The 19,744-nt window shown below is 35.4% G+C and overlaps 1 non-coding gene across 1 annotated transcript; it reads left to right on the forward strand.

Moving 5' to 3' along the window:
- The first annotated feature begins 7,851 nt into the window (after positions 1-7,851).
- On the forward strand, positions 7,852-7,924 carry Trnak-cuu. The gene has a single exon. It is a non-coding gene; the product is annotated as a tRNA-Lys (tRNA).
- Positions 7,925-19,744: the final 11,820 nt, after the last annotated feature.

Raw genomic sequence — 19,744 nt, forward strand, 5'->3', positions numbered from 1 at the left:
TAGACGCAAAGCTATAGCTCAGTTGAAAAAGCATATTGCAGGAAAAGGATATTTTTTGAAGCCTTTTCCTCAAATAACTAGTGGGGGGAGAGTTCCACCCCTACCCCCATCATCATATGGAGTGAGTTTATTCCCTCAAGTTAAGAAACGTAGAACAACAAAGAAGAGTAGGAAGAAGAAGAAGAAGAAGAAGAAGGCATGAATATTGAAGGAGAATTGAGTAATTATGATTTGATTGATTGGTCGAAATTATTACAGATTCAGCTAAGAGGCATATATATGCTAGATGCATTACCCAAAAAAATTCTAAAAAACGAGAATGCCATTGTGAATTTAGCAAGGGAAAGCGAGGATGGCACACATTGGGTAGCATATAAGAAAGTTGGTTCTAATGTTTGGTATTTTGATCCAATTGGAAATTTACAACCTCCATACGAATTGGACAAATATTGGAAAAAAGAAAATGGAGTAAATATATTTTATAATGTAGAGCATATGCAACCATTAAATAGCGATTTTTGTGGTCATCTTACATTATTGTTTCTTGCAAATCAGTTGTAATTAAGTGTTTGTGGTGAACACACAAGATGGTGGTTATTACATTACGATCTAACACAAGTGATCTCTATGAACATTTACAAGAAATTATAGAATTGGATAAAAATCGTGAATGGGAAATTGGATTGATTAATTTTTCCAGTTACAATAGTATTGCAAACATTAACAAAGGAACAAATTCCAGCTTCAAATATGGTGATAGATTAATCGAGTTGGATACTGGTGCATATGAAGTTGAGGATATTATAAAATCTTTAAAGAATAAATTGAATATTGATGGCAAGAAGAATAAACTTATTATACGTGCAAACGTAAATACTATGAAGATTGAAATTCATTCTGATAAACCCATTGATTTAACACGTTCTGATTCGATTGCTAAGATACTTGGTTTTGATAATGTTGTTTTGCAGCCAAATAAATGGCATTATTCCAAACATTTGGTTAACATAACAAGCGTTGACAGTATTGTAGTTGAGTGTAATTTAGCTTGCGGCAGTTACTCTGAGGGAAAACAAAAACATATAATCTACGAATTTTTACCAAAGGTTCCTAGCGGTTATTTAATAAACGAAGTACCATCACCGATTATTTATGTACCTTTGAATACGCATCGAATTCAAACTATTAATGTAAAGGTAACGGACCAGAACGGATCGTTTATTGATTTCCGCGGAGATACAATTACAATTAGGTTGCACATACGTGAAAAGTAATGGGTTATCTTATTTTCAACCCACGTTCGAATAAGACCAATCAAGTCATTAGAGAAAGGAACGCGATAGCGACAACACCTAAAAACAAACGTGCTTTGTCGGCTAAAAGCGCGAGAATATTAGAAAAGTTGGGTTTTATAGTTAATTGGGGAAATGTTAGGAGGGGGAGCGGCAATTAGTGAAATTCTGGATGTGGAGACAGACCTTCAGTTTTATAATGATATTACTAAATTCCAATTTCACACTCATACAGTTTATTCGGGACAGGAAATAAAAAACTCTGACGAGGCACGTATTGGCATAAATTCTTTAGATGTCTATTCTTTACCTTGTAAATCATTCATATTGATTGAGGGAACAGTTAGCTGTACAAAACCGGGAACAGACCCAGCCGATGCACCAGTTGCAGCAGACTATAAATTAAGCAGTAACGTAATCGGTAACCTTTTTGACGAAATACGATATGAATTAGCAGGTCAGCAAGATTGATTGGATTAACATCCACAATTAAAGCTATATTGGTGAAAAATACTCTCGATAAAAACACATATCACTTGGCTGGTTTTGACAGAGCAGGATATGAGCTAATGGATAATACATTCACTTTCTGTGTACCGCTGAAATTAATCCTCCCGTTTTTTGAAGATTTTCAAAGAATAATTTTAAATTTGAAACAGGAACTCGTCTTATTGAGGTCACCGACAGATCTAAATTGTGTTGAGTCTCAAAGTGGAACAAGCGTTAGTGTGAAAATTACAAAACTGCAATGGAGAATGCCCTACATAACTTTAGAAGATCATGTAAGACTGAAATTTTTGAGACTGCTTGATGCTGACACTCCACTGAAATTAGGTTTCCGCCATTGGGAAATTTGTGAATTACCAAATTTGCAAAATTCACTTAACCATTCTTGGGCAGTTCGTACCACATCGAGTTTTGATAGTCCAAAATACGTTATAATTGCATTTCAAACTGATCGTAAGAATAAAATTAAAAAATCAATATCTAATTTCGATAGCTGCAGTATTTACAATGTTAAAGTATATTTGAACAGTGAGTATTATCCATATGAAAATCTGCTAGGTAAGAAGGAAGTTTTATACCGGATGTTCCTGGATTTCGCGCCCTCGTATTATAATCATTCAATCAATAGCGAACTCGGAACAGAAATCGATTTTAAAACGTTTTGTGAATCAACACCGCTGATTGTTGTAGATTGTTCACACCAACCAAGTCATTTGAAATCATCGACAGATGTTCGTATTGAAATGGAATTTAAAAGTGCAGTACCTGCAAATACTTCCGCCTATTGCGTTTTAATTAGCGATCGTGTGATGGAATACACACCTCTCACGAGCATGGTGAAAGAAGTTCAGTAATTTTATTGATAGAGCGCGCCGCCTATATAAGGTGTGCATTCTGCTCAATTTAGTTCATTATCAGTTTCACCTTTGAACAGACAACATGTCCTATTCTTTGTGTTCTGATATTTTGGACAAGCCACAAACTCGCTCTATTGGTATTCAGTGCGATCTTGATAGTTTCTATTATGAAGCAAGGTGCAGTACACCGAAGCCGCTGGAGGTGGAGGAGGAGGAGAAACGAGAAGAGGAGGGGAGAGACGAAGGATTCGAGGGTACACCGAAGCTGCTGCAGGTGGAGGAGGAGAAACGAGAAGAGGAGGGGAGAGACGAAGGATTCAACGAGGTCGGCGAAGAGAAAGAAGTGCACAAGGAAGCGAGTGCGAAAATTGCTACGGTTGATCTTCACTGGTTTAAACAAGATTGTAATCAAATTATTGTGAAAGAACTTGCCATAATTGATCAGTTTAATAATTATATTGTGTTCCATTTCAAATCACCATTTGCAAAGACAGAATTGAGTGCAAAATTGTATAACGATGTAACATGGTTAGAACGTCACTATCATAAAATAAAATGGGAAGATGGAGATTTAGAATACAGTGAGTCATTAATACGTGATTACCTTGCAGCTTATGAGAAAATTTTCACAAAAGGAACTGAGAAAGCAAAGTTTTTAAGAAGATTGCATAGCAACGTTCAATGTATACCAGAGGATTTTCCAAAACCTGATTTCAGCTTTTTCACTAGTTCATGGTGTTATGCTGCGTGCAACATTCATAAAAATAGACCACATTCTCGCTGTGCTTTATTCTCTGCCCAACATTATAATTCTTTGTTGTTTAAAAATATGTATCAAACAAATAATTTCTTGTGCGAAAACAATCGAATGCAAAGTATGAAAATGGCTCCGATGTACACGAATTCACAGAAAAGAAACTTTGCTCGTTATGGATTCTTCTACAACGGAAAGGATCTACAATGTGTTTATTGCCTGCATGCATTGAGACTGCATAAAGCGCGTACATGTTGTCTATCGTCAATTAATGAAGAAAGACCACTTAATTACTCTATAATAGTTCCTGCATATACTTAGTTTTCTTCATTCGCTCAACAACATGGATCCGAGAAAGTGATTGGCTGCTGACAACGAATTGGAAGTGAGGTTAAAAAACTGTATTGATTGGTACAATGAGTGTGAAAGTGCAATTAGGAAATCAACTCCTGAAAATTATAGTTTGGCAAAGCAATTGAAAGACATTTTTCTAAGCACGGTTAATTTAAATGATATAAGAGACTATCTATGTTATTATCGTCCTCATGATTTGTGTATAGATAAGCTAATTAGAATTGAAGATGAAATTATGAATAGTTGTGTCGAAATGTGTAAATAAATGTTTTCTGCCTTCAAATGATTTTTCATTCCAATATCCCATTCACGTTTTTTAGTTTAGTTGCTGCTTAGAGCTAGACCAGACAACACATGTGGGGTGATCTTTTTTATACAGACACGAGCCCCTATAACACGTGCATCTCATCAATTTAGAAAGAGAGATATATCTTTCCCCCTCATTCGAGACACGTCAAACATCTGCGAGATGCAGTGTTATGGTTTTTCAAAATTCAAAAAATTAACTCGTCTCTTGATGTCAATTTCATTTAATGAATTTGATTCAATTGCGAAGAATATTAAATTTTCAACAGGATGTCAAGATGTTGATTTACCGTTAACAAAAACAGAAAATGTACACTTTTCGATTTTATCTGAGATTTTCGAACTGCTCAATATTCTAGACAGCGGACATCTACATTATGATTGTACAAATGATTCGTCATTATCTGTTGTTAAAAATTCCGATGAACTTTGGAAATGCTTGTACGATATTGCAGATAAAAAATGTAAAAGAACTTAGATCATTGTAGAGATTTATAGCATTAGATGCGAGAGAATTTCTCAATTCAATTAGATGTAGAGAGAGAGAGTCATTGACCTCACTCTGGATTTGCTAGTATAGAGTAATATGGATTCACTTTAATCTGTCAGCAAGGGAATTTTTCCCCCTCATCTATACTGGGAGAGAATTTCTCAATTCACTTCAATCTGTCAGTATAGCAATATGGATTCACTTCAATCTGTCAGTATAGCATTAGATGTAGGAATATGAATTCACTTTAATCTGTCACCAAGGGAATTTCTCAAAGAGATTTTTTTCCCTCATCTAGCATTCACCTCAATCTGTCAGTATAGCATTAGATGTAGAAATATGGATTCACTTTAATCTGACAGTATAGAGAGGGAATTTTTCCTCCTAAAAGGGAATTTTTTTTTCCCTCACCTGGGGAAGGGGAAGGGGAGAGAGAGAGAGAGAGATATCTCTTTTCACCCCCCTCACCACCACTGGGCAGGGGGAAGGGGAAATCTATTTTTAGAAAGAGAGAGAGAGAAAGATATATATCTCTCTCTTTTCATCCCCCTCACCACCACTGGGCAAGGGGAAGGGGAAATCTATTTTTAGAACACCCCCCACCCTACAGGCGGGGGGAAGGGGAGGAGGGATGGACGAGGGGGGAGAGGAAGGAGGGGATTTCGAGCAAAAAAGCCCATCAGTTATCCCAATCTTACTCTACTAACTTATCACGAGCCAGGAACGTAAAATAAAAGATTTTGTAGAAATGCTACTGGTATTAATTTAATAGTTGAATTATACAATTATCGGTAATCTTTGAAATTCTGTTACATCGAATTATAATATTCACTGTAATCAATCCGGTTATTTATTCAATTACTTGTTTCAATATTACAACATTGAAAAATTTAATTTGAAATAATATTTCTCAATTTACTACTTTATAGCAATTATTCTTGATTGATATTTAGTCAAGAATTTGCTTGCTCGGTCAATTTATCTGGTCAATCTTTTTGAGCTTAATAAAATAATTTTGGCACTCACCAATGAATTGAAAATTTAACAAATAAATCGGCATTCTCACTCACGCTTACATTTCAACTACGGTACTATATTTCAGACTACATGCTTTTGATTTATACAAAATAAAATAATAAGGAGATTTTTCATCTAATTAGGCCGAAGCCTAAATTAGAGATCGAGACTTGTTCTGCGACTACATCAGTTCTTCTCGCGGTGACGACTCGATTAGAACTGCCGCTCTTCCACTCAAATTTTCTGATTTGCAAGAAAACACGTGGAGCGCCCGGCCTAATAATTTCAGGTTAAAACGTCGTGGGGTCACACGGTTCAAATACGTTTGCATTAATTTCATTACGAAATTCAAGCCAGTACTATGGAAATGCTAGAAGTCTACAATAATTTGGATGGATAAGAAGCAAGTTAGCAAATCTTTTTTGGCAACACAAAATTTAGGTTCTTACTTTGTGCATGAATGAATTATTCAATTATCAAGAACAAGGTTCAAGTGAGTTCATATTGGAAAAATTTAGTCCTATTTTGATCAGTTCAACAACCTGAAAGAAATGCATAAAAAAACTACAATACAAACCTCTCAATGTTCCCCATATTACATATTTTTCGGTACGAGGTCTGTTGTTTTCTACCATGTCTCTCCTGGGCCCAAGAATATGTCTAACTATCAGACTATCAACTTTTCCAAACTTATACTTTAACTGTAAACTGTAACTTTACTACGAATAAAGTTATTCGTAAATTGAATTACCATGCGATTAGATGCTCAGAAATAGAATTTACATCATTACAAGAGTGTTGAGGTCATCATGATTAGATAATACTTGAGTGAAAAAAATTATTTCTCATAATATAATATTATCTATTTCTGAACAAATCAAGTTATCTTATACCAAATTAGTCATGAATTATCATCGTACAATATTTCATGTTTGTTCACGTGTGACAAATGTATGAAGGTATCAAATTCACATTCTTTTCTTGGAAAAAAGTTGATAATGAATGGGTTGAACTTGAAATAAACTTTATATTGGAATTGATAAATTTACAGATCACGAGCGATTGAATCATATTATATTATTCCACTAAAAAACGTATTATACTTACACATTTAACTGTGTAGCCAGAATTTTTCTCAAATTTCCAAATAATATAATGATGACCCTCAGTATAAGCAAGAAGTAAATACACAGCCACCTTATCTGAATATATCTTCAAGCAAAATAATAATGCTATTTTTTGACTAAGTTGAGGATCACATAAATATTACTATACATAGGCCCATTGTAGATCAATAAGGAGAGAGTGGATATTTTTTTAGCATTACTTAATTGACCGAGCGAAGTGAGGTCTAAGATTCAAGTCGACGGTTTGGCATTTCTCTTAATGTTTATTTTATGTTGCGCATTTACAGCAAAACGCGGTAATAGATTTTCATGAAATTTGACAGGTATGTTCCTTTTTAAATTGCGCGTCGACGTATATACAAGGTTTTTTGAAATTTTGCATTTCAAGGATAATATTAAAGGAGAAAGGAGCCTCCTTCATACGTCAATATTAGAGTAAAAATCAGACTATAGAATTATTCACTATAAATCAGCTGTTTAGAGGACTATAATACTATTCGTTCAAAAGCATCGAACATCTTGAAAATGAATCTTTCTATCAACGTTGTAGACAGTTGCAGCCAGACCTGATAACTTCGCTCACACTCACATTCCTGGATGACACGTCACGGTACGATAAGACAGAAAGCTCTATGTTTATTTAGGATTTTTTCTAGACATTTTAAATTGACAAATTATTTATTACTTGAAATATTTAATAGTAATTAATAGTAATTAATATTACTATGAAAAACATAACAACAGGTCAATGTAACCTATTGAGCGCGAGGTCTACTGTTCACAGAACTACTAGTATATGAGGAGTAAAGAGGTGTCTGTAGTTTGGAACTCGTCTTGAGAAGAAGAAGAGGAAGCAAGAGAAGAGGGAGAAGAAGAAAAAGAAGAGGAAGAAGAATAAAAAGAAGAAGACAGTATTTAAAAATTTTCAATGTCTGAAAATTTTAAATTTTTGTGAAAATATAATCTATTTGGATAAAAATGCCTAAGAGCATTCTGATTGTTTTATTAATGAATGGAAAATGCAAATTCGTTATCTCATAACACATCATTGTTGATCAATAGGCCCAACCTAATTTCATTGACAAACGATTGTTATTTATCTCATTATTATGATCCTACTAGAGCGCCTACTATTGGTCATCATCAAGCCCGGCTAGCTCAGTCGGTAGAGCATGAGACTCTTAATCTCAGGGTCGTGGGTTCGAGCCCCACGTTGGGCGGATATTTTTTGAAAGTGGAGGAGAAAGAAAAATAGTTGAAGGAGAAAAAAATTGATTGAGATAAGTAATTGAGACTATCAAGAATCAAGGAGTATTATTTTTAAAGAATTTTCCCCACATTGGGCGGATATTTTTTGAAAGTGAGGAGAAAGAAAAAATAGTTGCAGAAGTACAGTAGAAGAAGAAAAAAATTGAGATATTATTATTGAGACTATCGAGAATCAAGGAATATTATTTTTTAAAGAATTTTCCCCACATTAGGCGGATATTTTTTGAAAGTGAGGAGAAAGAAAAAATCGTTGAAGAAGTTGAAAAATAAAAAAATTGAGACTATCAAGAATCAAGAAATATTATTTTTAAATAATTTTCCAAGATCATTTTCTGAGAAAAAATTGGTTAGTCTACTATTAGAACTTCAGAAGCAGTGGAAGGAGAAGGTGTGAATTTCACCTTGCAATTTTACTTAGCATATCCGATATCTGAAGGATATAATCTTATTTTCAGTGTAAGATCTATCTTGAGAAATCAATTTATTTTGTTACATTTTTCCTTGCATGTGCCGCGGAGCCCTAGGCAACTACCTAGCCCACTCTGCCTGTTCCTCAAATCCAGCCCTGATAAGACAACTATGCTGTACTGATTTACTGAATCATTCAAATCAATCCCAAGATTAACAACAGTAGCAGCTCTGGATAAAACTTCTAGTCGCTTAACCCCAAATCACTCTTGACTCTCAACTCAACAACGACACTTCAATCCCATTAAGAATTCATCCACAATACATCCAACATTCAACAGCCAAGTCTCCAAATTCCGACCCTAACTTCCATCACTAATGGAGGACTCCCGTCTCCCGCCAAAGTTTGCAGCTCCGCCTTCTTGAGGGGTCTCAACGTTTCGCCTTAATTAATTTGAAAGCGTGAAGCCAAACCGGAAAGAAAAATGCAGCTTCAGCCATTCAAGCGTTCTTCGCCCCCCGGACGACAATTACACCCTTAAGGTTGTGTCAACCTTTTCACAGAGCCCTGAGGCACTCCAAAAAGGGGGCCACCCCATCTTGAATCACCCACCTTGCACAGGTAACTGACCAGATGCTCTACGCCCCACACTTTTATCTCTTATCTTAAATCTTTCATTTCATCAGTCATCCGGTATTATAGTGACATCCACTTTATACTGTCAGCTACCCCCATACAGACCAACCAATACAGACAGTTTTAAGTGAATCTAACCATAGAGGAGGTTCACGTGAGTTTTAACAGCCGGACGGCTTCTTTTTGCACCCACCAATTTCATTTCCCCCTCTTTATCATCCATCTTTACTCTCGCTTTTCATTCTTCTTCGACCAATATTCGCCGACGTCCTTTGTTGAGAATAAGACCATAAAACATCGACCGATAACAATGAAAAAAACTCCCTCTACTTCCAGTCTGAACTATACCTTCATAGTATAGATATAGATAAAGGTGCAGTATTCTCCGGATCAACCTCTTACCTTTGGGTACAAGAACTGTAAAGAATAAAAATATAACATCAGTGTATAACGTCAGTATAGATATATGTATCCATCTATATCCTTTTTATATATAGATATGCTGTATAATGTAACATAAATAATAGTCAACAAAAGCTGTTTAACTGCTTCTTTCAATAGAAGATTGCTTACAACAAATAAAAGACCTCCAAGCTATTGCTAATAAGAGACGGTAAATTGCTAAATCGACAGTAATTGTTCCTTTTTCAATATACTATCAATCCTTCAATACAAGATTGTGGAAACCAATTGGTAGAAGATCCCCCATTCATTGTTGAGAGAGGATCGAGTAATTATTTTCAGGTTTTTGATTTACTGTGGTAGGTTCCTTGAGTTAATTATCAATATGATAAAGGAAAAAATTGGCTTATACACGTACGGGAAAGGAAATTCACGAATGACGCATCATCACGTCTCAACTTGAAATTTTGCATATATTTAATATTGATTCTTAATTTATCGAGGATGTTTATAGGTGTATTTTAAATTCTTCAAGATTTCAGTAGGACAATTTTTTATTTTTTGAGTATCCAATTAAACCCTTGCAGAGCACGGGTTACCTGCTAGTCTTGTATAAAATAGATTTTTCTTACAGGTACCTTGGAAAGTGAGCATTTTTGCACCGATTCCAGGCCGCAAAGAATCACTTTTCCGCTCTAGTGCGCAAAGTATTACTTTGTGTACTCTTAATACTTTGCTTATTATCTTGCAGCCATCCCAATCAGCTGTTGACATTGTTGACGTGTATTTTGAATGCGAGTTTGTTGTATCTATTTTTTTTCAAATAAATAAAAATGTGAACTCATTAAATTATACATTTTGAATATTATTCATTATTTCAAATAATATTTTTTTCATTCATAAATTGATTAGCTGAAGAATTATTTAGAAATTAAGATTTACTCAAAATTATTCAAATTTCCAGATTAATTGGATTAATTTAATTTTTAATTTGAATAAATTATTGATTATTAATTTTCAATTGGATTATAAAATGAATTAAAGTTGTTATTAATAACAAAATTATACAGACAAACATTTGATGGATTTCAGCTATAATTTTACCCATAATCAACAACTTTTCATATTCAATGGCAACTGTAGGAAAAATGCAATGTGAAATACGTGCGCCAAGTTCCTCTGCTGCACTCAAGAAACCATTCCGCCCTCGCCTACGGCTCGTACGTAAACGGTGCAGCAAACTGTCACTTTGCACACTAGCTGCACAAATAAAACTATTGTGAGGCATGTTTCAGCTTCCTTATCCTTGTGAGTTACTTTACTTTCTCAAAATGTATCTCAGTAATGATTGGATACGATATTTTCATATTTTCACATACAACTCATTCGAGTATAATTAATAATTATACTGAAAGGTAGCTAAGAATAGAACCAGGTGTGATAAGATACGTGAAGAGCGTTTGATATTCTCACACCTGAAGAATCATTTCAACTGTGAACTGAATAATTCATTTGAAGTATGAAATAATATGAATTTGCATCTTGTAACTATTGAATTGGTCTCTGTAGATGCCGGTACGGTCAAGGTCTATCATTCAGAGAACTGATAACATAAATTTCCCAAATAAGATGTAAGGATCATCGATATTGATAATAAAATAGCAAGGACGGGATCATAGACTCAGTGGAGACTACATTCGTTTCCAAAATATATTCAGGGCGTCGACTCGCATAAAAGATATCGGAAACGTTACTTGGAGTTCACATTTTAACGCCTGAATAGCCAATCCAGCCCGGGAGGGTCATCCAATCGTATCTCGAATGAAAATCTCAAGGAGATCCCAAAGATCCCCAAGGATGAGAAGGAGCCTGGATTTATACTTCCCTACTTTATTGGATAAGTTGGGAATCTCATAAGGAGCCGACCAGCTGTTGGTCCTAAGTCCAGCCTTTTGGCCGAAAAAGATTCTATTTGGTAGCCGACACGTCTACTAGTATTGCTTTTCTCATTTTTCTACCCCCGTTGCCCTCTTCTACCACCAATTTTCCATCTTCCACTCCTCTATCGACTAGCTTTTAACCCATCCTCATCAATTCCACTCTCTTTCACTAGAAAACTATTGCTTGCTCTTCCATTATTGATATTCCATTTATTTGGTTACATAATCTTCATTTTCAAACCTCTAGTTTTCCCTGATTAAGTGCATCCCTCCCACTTGTGAACTATTGTCAAAATAGGTAACTTGTTCTCAACTATTGACTTTTCTAATTCCACTCATGTATTCTTCCATTCAAAGCACTATTCCTTCTTATAGCAAGATTGACTTGATATTGATAGCATATTTATTGTAGATAAATCAAAACTTCCCATTCAACGAATGGGACAGTTAAGGATAAGTTTCACTATAGTTCAGTGTTGATGAGATTCGCTTTCAAGTGTCAGCATTCCTTATATGATTCCAACAATGCTTCATATTAAAGTATTCAATAGTGATGAAAGTCTGCCAGTCATGGATCTCCATCATTGACTTGTAATTCCTACTTTAAAGTTTAAACTCAAATGAAAATATAGTCAAAATTTGACTATAAAACAATAGTATTTCAGGAAGATTCTACTGAATATTAAATATTTGGTGCTGAATATTTAATATTCAGTAGAATCTTCCTGAAGTACTCTTGTTTTCAATTCCTCCAATAATTTCCAATTCCCATTCATTCATTTTCGACTTCATCTACTTCAGATTTTCTTCACCTTCTGCCTTCCACTTCTTATGTATTTCTGGCTAGAGTTGTAGAACTTTTTAGTTAATATCGTACTCCATATGGGAGAGCTTAAAAATGTGATACATTATGATTTATATGTACCAACAATTATTTACTATACTCAATAATATCCCTATAACTTGATAATTTACTGCAATAACTCATCTGAAGAGTGTTAATACATGATACTCTGTCATATTACTGAAAGCCGCTTACGTTTTACAAGAAACTACGTTTTCACGTTTTAAGTTTCTAAAGTTGTATCCAACAAAAAAATGATGACCTCTCATCAATTATTATATGAATTGATTTTCTCTCTAGCTCCTCTCCATGTCATCAGATCTATCAGTTACTTGGTAATAAGTTTATGATTGGGATGAAACAGCTTCATTGTATCATCATCAAAATATACAACTTGATTGGATTAATTCAAATAATTGAATAATTCGGATAACTCGGATAATTGTGAAATGCCCAGCTTGATACGGTATGACTCACTATTCACACACAGTCGTGAATGGATTGATTATTTATAGTGGTTGTCGGTCACTAAGCGGGACTTCTCGATAGCGGCATTTCCTTCTCAACAATGACGACTGAATTAGGCATCCATTGTTCGTGACTCTCGCGTCCCGTTCACCAAATGTGCTCACATTCGATATGCGATGTGGTTTCGGACGCCTCTATAACGAGCTGAGTCGATACTATTGTATATTCTCACTCTTATTGCCAATAGATAGATTATTCTATAGGCACAGTTTCCATTACCACAGATCAAACAAAATTTGTGTTGTAGAAGTTTCTACTATTCATACTATGAATATATTATATTTTACTCCTCGAATCACCAGTTTCAATCTTCTTATTTTTTATAATTTCTGATCTATCCTTCATTCTACACCTAAGAATATCAGTTTTCCTATTACTCACATGCATTCTTGTCCTAGAAATAATCAAATTATTTGAGAAATTAACATCATTTGTTGTATTTGAGGAGACTGTTGCTCATAATTGGAGAAACATATGATATGAAAAAGGATAGTGAATTGTGATTGAGGTATTCAATTCGAATAGTTCATTTTCTCTCGCAATATTATATGAAGAGGAAAAAAATGTGGAAAAATGAATAAAATTGGATTAAAAGACACAACAACATGGAAAGAAAAACTAGAAGAACATAAAACTGCCATTGTGGGGGGCGTGGAGATTATTATTGTATAGATTGTATGAATTATTGATGAATAATGAATGACACAGGCACCTGTAATATTATCAGCGGTAGTTGTGTGAGTGTAAATTTCACACGGCTACATTTACATAAAATATATTCTATGATATTAATAAAAACAATATTAAAGAAACATGTATTCTAGTACCCTTCTTATAAAAACATTTCAACATGTTTTTATATTGTTTTTATTAATTTTAATAAAGTAGCCCATACAAGTAAAGTGATTCTATGATATTGAGTTGTATTCTATTGTATTTGAGTTCAGCTGTTTATTAACAATGATATTGATTGTGATTGAAAATACTCAAATTCCAGCCAATAGTGGATTATACAGTATAAGGAAAGGAAAGCCATCGCAAAAATGTGATTTAAATAATATGAGGAATTCACAAATAATGTGAATGGGAAAACATCATTTCAGAAATAACTGAATAGCCCGTTTCCTAAGTCATTACTTCAATGGCTGTTAATGGAGCGATAATTGACATCTCCTTCAAACGATTCTTCAGTTGATTTAGATCATTTACGAGCATTCTTCATCTTGTCTAGCGATTTCAGTTCATAAATTCTAGTTCACTCAACACTCAATAAATACAGTAAATTAAGTAAAATTAGCGAACACCGCCAATAGAATGCTGTAGAGTTACCCTGAACTGTCAGCTTTCCTAATGGATGGAACCAGCTCTCTCCATTCAACCAATGCTGTGAGTTTGAAGTGAATTCAAGTAAAGGAAAGCAGTGGTGTTGGCACATTTTATGCATGAATTGCAGCGATGCATTTACAGGCGAGCATTTAAAAGGCGTTCCGCGACGTACTTCTTGCATCGTAAAACGTGACACAACGGTTTGCTGCAGTGGAGAACAAACATCTCGCTCCACGAAATCCCAGGTTTTTTTCAGGGAACAAATGCAGTGTAGAGAAGATAGAATTAAGGGAGAAAAGGAGAAGAATGGATGGAAGTTGAGGGATGAAAGAGAAGATTTGGAAGTGGTGAGGAGATGAAGGAGAAAAGTGTGAGGAAAAAGAGAAGTTGGGAAAAAATGAAGAGCGAATAAAGTAGAAAACAGTTTTCCTTGGCTCTGGTAGACGAAGGAGAATGATCACCTCATTAACGTAGAAGTAGACAGAGAGGAAGAGGCTAATGATGAGGAGAAAGAGAAGTTGAGATAAACTGTCAAGGATAAGGTGAGATTATGGAGAGAAGAATGAATAACAACGGGAAAAGAAATTAGAGAAAGGGGAGAAAGATAAATTCCGAAAGAAGAGGGAAGAGGCAACGATAGATGATGAAAAATGAGTTGCAAGAAAAGAGTAAAAAGGTGCATGAGAGAAGCAGAACAAGAAAAGAAGGGGATATTGCTTAATGAATAATGTGGAATAGCAAAAGGAAAGCGCGTGGAGAAGGAAGAGGTCAAGAAATATATAGGAAGAGATGCGAAAATATATGAAACGAGCATAGGGGAAATAAGAATGACAATGAAGCTGAAATAGGGCAGGGAATGATGAAATGAGTGGGAGAAAGTAGTAGGATGTTTTGGAAGAGGTGATAATAGAATCGAAAAGTGTAAGATAAGAAGCCAAAACAAACTGAGAATGTTACAAAGTAGTGAACGAGGAGAAAAATTGAAGATTTGACAAACGAGTTGGAAGAAAACTCTGTGATGACTAAGGAAATGCGGAAGGAAAGAGGAAGAAGGAAGAGAATGAAATGTAGCAAACAGGAGTGTGCGTCCTGGAATTATAGGGCTGTAAAACGACTGTTAAAGTTGCGTTCAGGCCGATCTGGAAAAGGCGTTCCTCCCTTACAAATGCAATGTGCAATGTGCATCCTGATGCATTTCTGCACATTCACATCACACATGTCATTGTCTCACGTCTTTTAAGAGTTGAGGGTTGCAGAAAACTGAACCCCACTTCAAAGAGCTGATTAATCGTTTCAGTTCAGTTCAATCATTACAGAGCTTGGTTGAAGATTTTAATCATTCACAAAAATTTCTTGAAGTTCATTGAATCATTCACACGAGATTGAGGTTCTGGTTTGATCTTAGAAGGTTGAAATTGTACAATTTGAGCAATTTGTACGATACGCGATGCGACAGCAACTTTTTCAAAAGTGGTATCGCAATCGCGCACTTGGAGCGATAGAGTGACTTTAATAATATTTGCGTAGCTATGAATCTGGATCGGGTTGCTTTCTACCGTAACGCAACCTTAATATTTTCCATTTTTGTTTCTTTATTTAATGGAATGACAAGAAACTATGTAATGAGCCTGAAAGCCTTATTGCCGGAATCCTATTAATACCATGAAAGACTAAAATGGCGCCTCACATCCATAAAAATACATGATTTCGACTTTATTGTATTTGAACTGAATAATGTTCTCTCAAAATTAACTCAATGTGAATATTGAACTTAATTCTCAACTGAAAATGGAAGTGAAGTGAGAAGTCATGTCAGTGTAAATATTTATTGGTTGTTATCATAGAGATAACTTCGATTCCAAATTTCAATTAATCAGTCTTCAGTCTCGAGTGTTAGCAGGTGTTCTAAGATATTGCAAGGGTGGACAGAAGGGGAAGACCCCTGCCAAAAATTATCACGATATTTGGGTGGTAAGAGTGGAAGGAGGGGAATGAGGTGGGGGTGAAAGTCTCCCCTCCTGTCATTTGGAGTGCACCGCACAAAAAGTTTGGACAAGCAGCGTTTAGTTGCATCTGTGACTTGTGCTCGTAGCTACTGCAACAAATTGAAGCACATTTTTCTCTTATATTAAAATGTGTCGAAATGTGGAGGGAGCTGTCAACATTACCACTCTAACTCTCACTCACTCACTCACTCTCTCTCTCTCTCTGTATCTATCTCTCACTTACACTCTCACTCTTCATCTATCTCACAAACTCTCTCTTTCTTCCACTCCATCCTTCTCTCAAGGCCCCTCTCACCCATCAGCCCTCGAATAATAATCGCAGCCAGGTTTTGGGGTGATTGGACATTAGGAGGTATGTTTGGGTGAGGGAGGATACTTGACAAGTATTGAAAGATGAAGAGTGGTTTGAAGTGAAGGAGAAGAAAATGTAGGATACAAGAGAACGAGAAGATAAAAAAGGAAAAGACAAAGAACAATGGAAAGTTGAATAAGGAGACAAAGAACAAGAAGATGTTGAAAGAAATACTGATTAGTAATTGAAGGAGGTGGGAAAAGGAGATAGATGAGGAGGAGGAGGAGGAGGAGGAGATCATGGAGGAATAGGACGACGGGCAAAGTGAGAGTTGGTCGAGAAGAGAAAAAGGGTTAGATTAGATTAAAGTTATTTATCTACGTATGTTACAATATTTACTGGCTTATACACTCTGGAAGTGTATTTCACTAGTCACTGATTGACATTAAAAATGACCGTATTGCTAATAGTATTCAACGAATTTACAAATTAAATTAAATCAATATAACAAATTAATACTTCTGTATATAACAGTAGGGAGGTTAAGCCGGTTCTGGAACCACCAGCAATGAGCAGCCTGATTTAACCTAACCTAACCTAACCTAACCTCCCCCAAACCTAGTCTCAGTCATTTTGTCTGGCCCCACCAGTGATGAGCAACCTAACCTAACCTAACCTAACCTAACCTCCCCCAAACCTAGTCTCAGTCATTTTGTCTCTCACCATGACTCCTTCCCCAATCAATAGGAGAGCAGGAAGCCTCCCACCTTGATTTTCTCCCCAAAAACAGGCGATGACAGGTGTGCTAAGAACAGATGCAGCTGCTCTTACCAAAACCATGAAAAAATTTCCTATTTAAAATTCCCCTATTAAAAATTTTTTTATTCCCCATACTAAATTCTGGTATTTGATATTCTTAAGGTGGGTACTTTAAGTTTTATTGAGATTCTTAGAATATTTTTTTTTTAACTTTATAATTCTTGTATCCAATTGGTAATGTGGATATTCCATCCTCTAATACTATTCTCTTATCATCTTTGGAACAAAGAGCTTTTTTATTTATATATCCACTGTATAGACATGATGCTCTTTAGATCTGATGCAGGTATTATAGAAATAAAATAATTTCTTATGTTATTTCTGCATTCATTTTCAATTTACTACCTATCTGGGTAGCTCCTGGTTACTACCTATCAATTATGTAGAAATTTTTGAGGATCCTATCACATTATAGTCTTCTTTATATTCTCCTTGAAAGCAGAAACGATGGTTTGTAGTTAGAAAGTCACACATCCCATTCTTGTTGAATATTCCAGCAAAGTCCTGTGTTATGTCCAAGTCTAGTAGATAGAAGTGCTCCTTCCTCAGCTGCTCCAATAATCTCGGTAGCTCTTCCATCAATGTAGCAATTGGGACGTCTGCAAGCTCCACTTTGTAAGGTATCCCTACTGGTTCCTGGTATTTTTGTTTCACCTCGTTGTAATTATCTTTGCCAAGCACTTGTAGAATCTTTTGAGACATAACACTTCCACTGTCCAATAGGTAAGGCAGCTTTGCTTTGACTCCATGTTTAGCTGACACCATATTAGAGAATTCACCTCTCAAATATAAGTTGAATGCACCACATATATCCTTTTTTAGAACGAAGCGTCTCTTACCCATTGCTTCACAATCATCTAAAGCACAGATTTTCACAAGCATTATATTGTCACAAAAAGGTTCTGTAATAGGCACAAGATTTGAGTCATCCTGCACAAACAGTTCTTCCCCAGCAGTGTAATCAATATTTCCAATGTCTGTCACAAGGTTGTCATCGCACAAGTTTTCTGATAGAAGCCACAAACCAAACCGCTCATTGGTAGGCTTGATTTTATTACCACAGAGCATAGGCACATTAAACACCTTAGAAGTATCCATGTTTACTGCACCGTTGACACTATCAAACTGAACGAATGCAGATCAATGCAGTGGTATTTATAGTAAGAAAGTTGAGAAATGATGTCATACAGACTTATTGAGAGAAGATTTGGATGCTGTCAAAGACTGGTCATGTGACATGAGGTGGTGGAGTGGGGGTCGTTGAAACAGCCTTCGTTGAAAGCATAGCATGTGATGTTATTATACTGCTCCACTTCTTTTTGTGTGAAGGGAGTGTCTTCCAAGTTTTTTTTTCAAACATCTGACAGAAACTTAAGTGATTCTATTCTAGGAAATGTATGACCATTATAGCTTGTCATACCATTGACTGTAATTACACAAATTTTTTCTTCCCTTGGTAGACAAATTATTTCTTTTTGTCACTGTAAGGGATTACAAAATAACCCATTTTTTGAGAGTTTCGATAGCTTTGTATGCATTAATAAAAACATTTTATGGCACCCCTTTACAAAGTAAACATTTTTTCAAATCATCTTTCTCCCCCAGTACACCTACATATGGGAATTTCCCATTATTATTCACAGTAAATGCAGTCACATTGTACACTCCACTTAGATCAAAATTTAGACAATGTGAATGGAAATATGGCTCAAGTTTCTCTCTCAAAATTTTCTATTTCTTTCTCAAATTCTGCTAGCTGCTCATGCTGTTCCCTAAATGACTGTGTGGCTTCAAAAAACTCAATTTTCCTTCGTTTTAGATCAATTTCATCCAGTTCTAGCTTATGCTTCTTGGCTGATAGCACTGTGATAGGAGACAAGGGCTGTATCTCTTTAACAGGGTATGGGAGAAGCTTACAGGTTATGTTTGCTCGTTTTCTTAAGACTTGTGGTATCAAGTTACCTGTTGCTACAAGGCCCAACTCATCTAGGTCAACAACTTTGGATATGGTAGAGAAAACTGTGGTTGACTTGCAGAAATATGTCTCACCACTCTTAATATAGCACTTTTGTGAGAAACTGATATTATTTTTGTTTGATGGATCCTCAAAAATTTCTACATAATTGATAGGTAGTAACCAGGAGCTACCCAGATAGGTAGTAAATTGAAAATGAATGCAGAAATAACATAAGAAATTATTTTATTTCTATAATACCTGCATCAGATCTAAAGAGCATCATGTCTATACAGTGGATATATAAATAAAAAAGCTCTTTGTTCCAAAGATGATAAGAGAATAGTATTAGAGGATGGAATATCCACATTACCAATTGGATACAAGAATTAAAGTTAAAAAAAAAAAATTCTAAGAATCTCAATAAAACTTAAAGTACCCACCTTAAGAATATCAAATACCAGAATTTAGTATGGGGAATAAAAAAATTTTTAATAGGGGAATTTTAAATAGGAAATTTTTTCATGGTTTTGGTAAGAGCAGCTGCATCTGTTCTTAGCACACCTGTCATCGCCTGTTTTTGGGGAGAAAATCAAGGTGGGAGGCTTCCTGCTC

Source organism: Nilaparvata lugens, chromosome 10, assembly GCF_014356525.2.
Source record: "Nilaparvata lugens isolate BPH chromosome 10, ASM1435652v1, whole genome shotgun sequence".
Classification (NCBI taxonomy): Eukaryota; Metazoa; Arthropoda; class Insecta; order Hemiptera; family Delphacidae; genus Nilaparvata; species Nilaparvata lugens.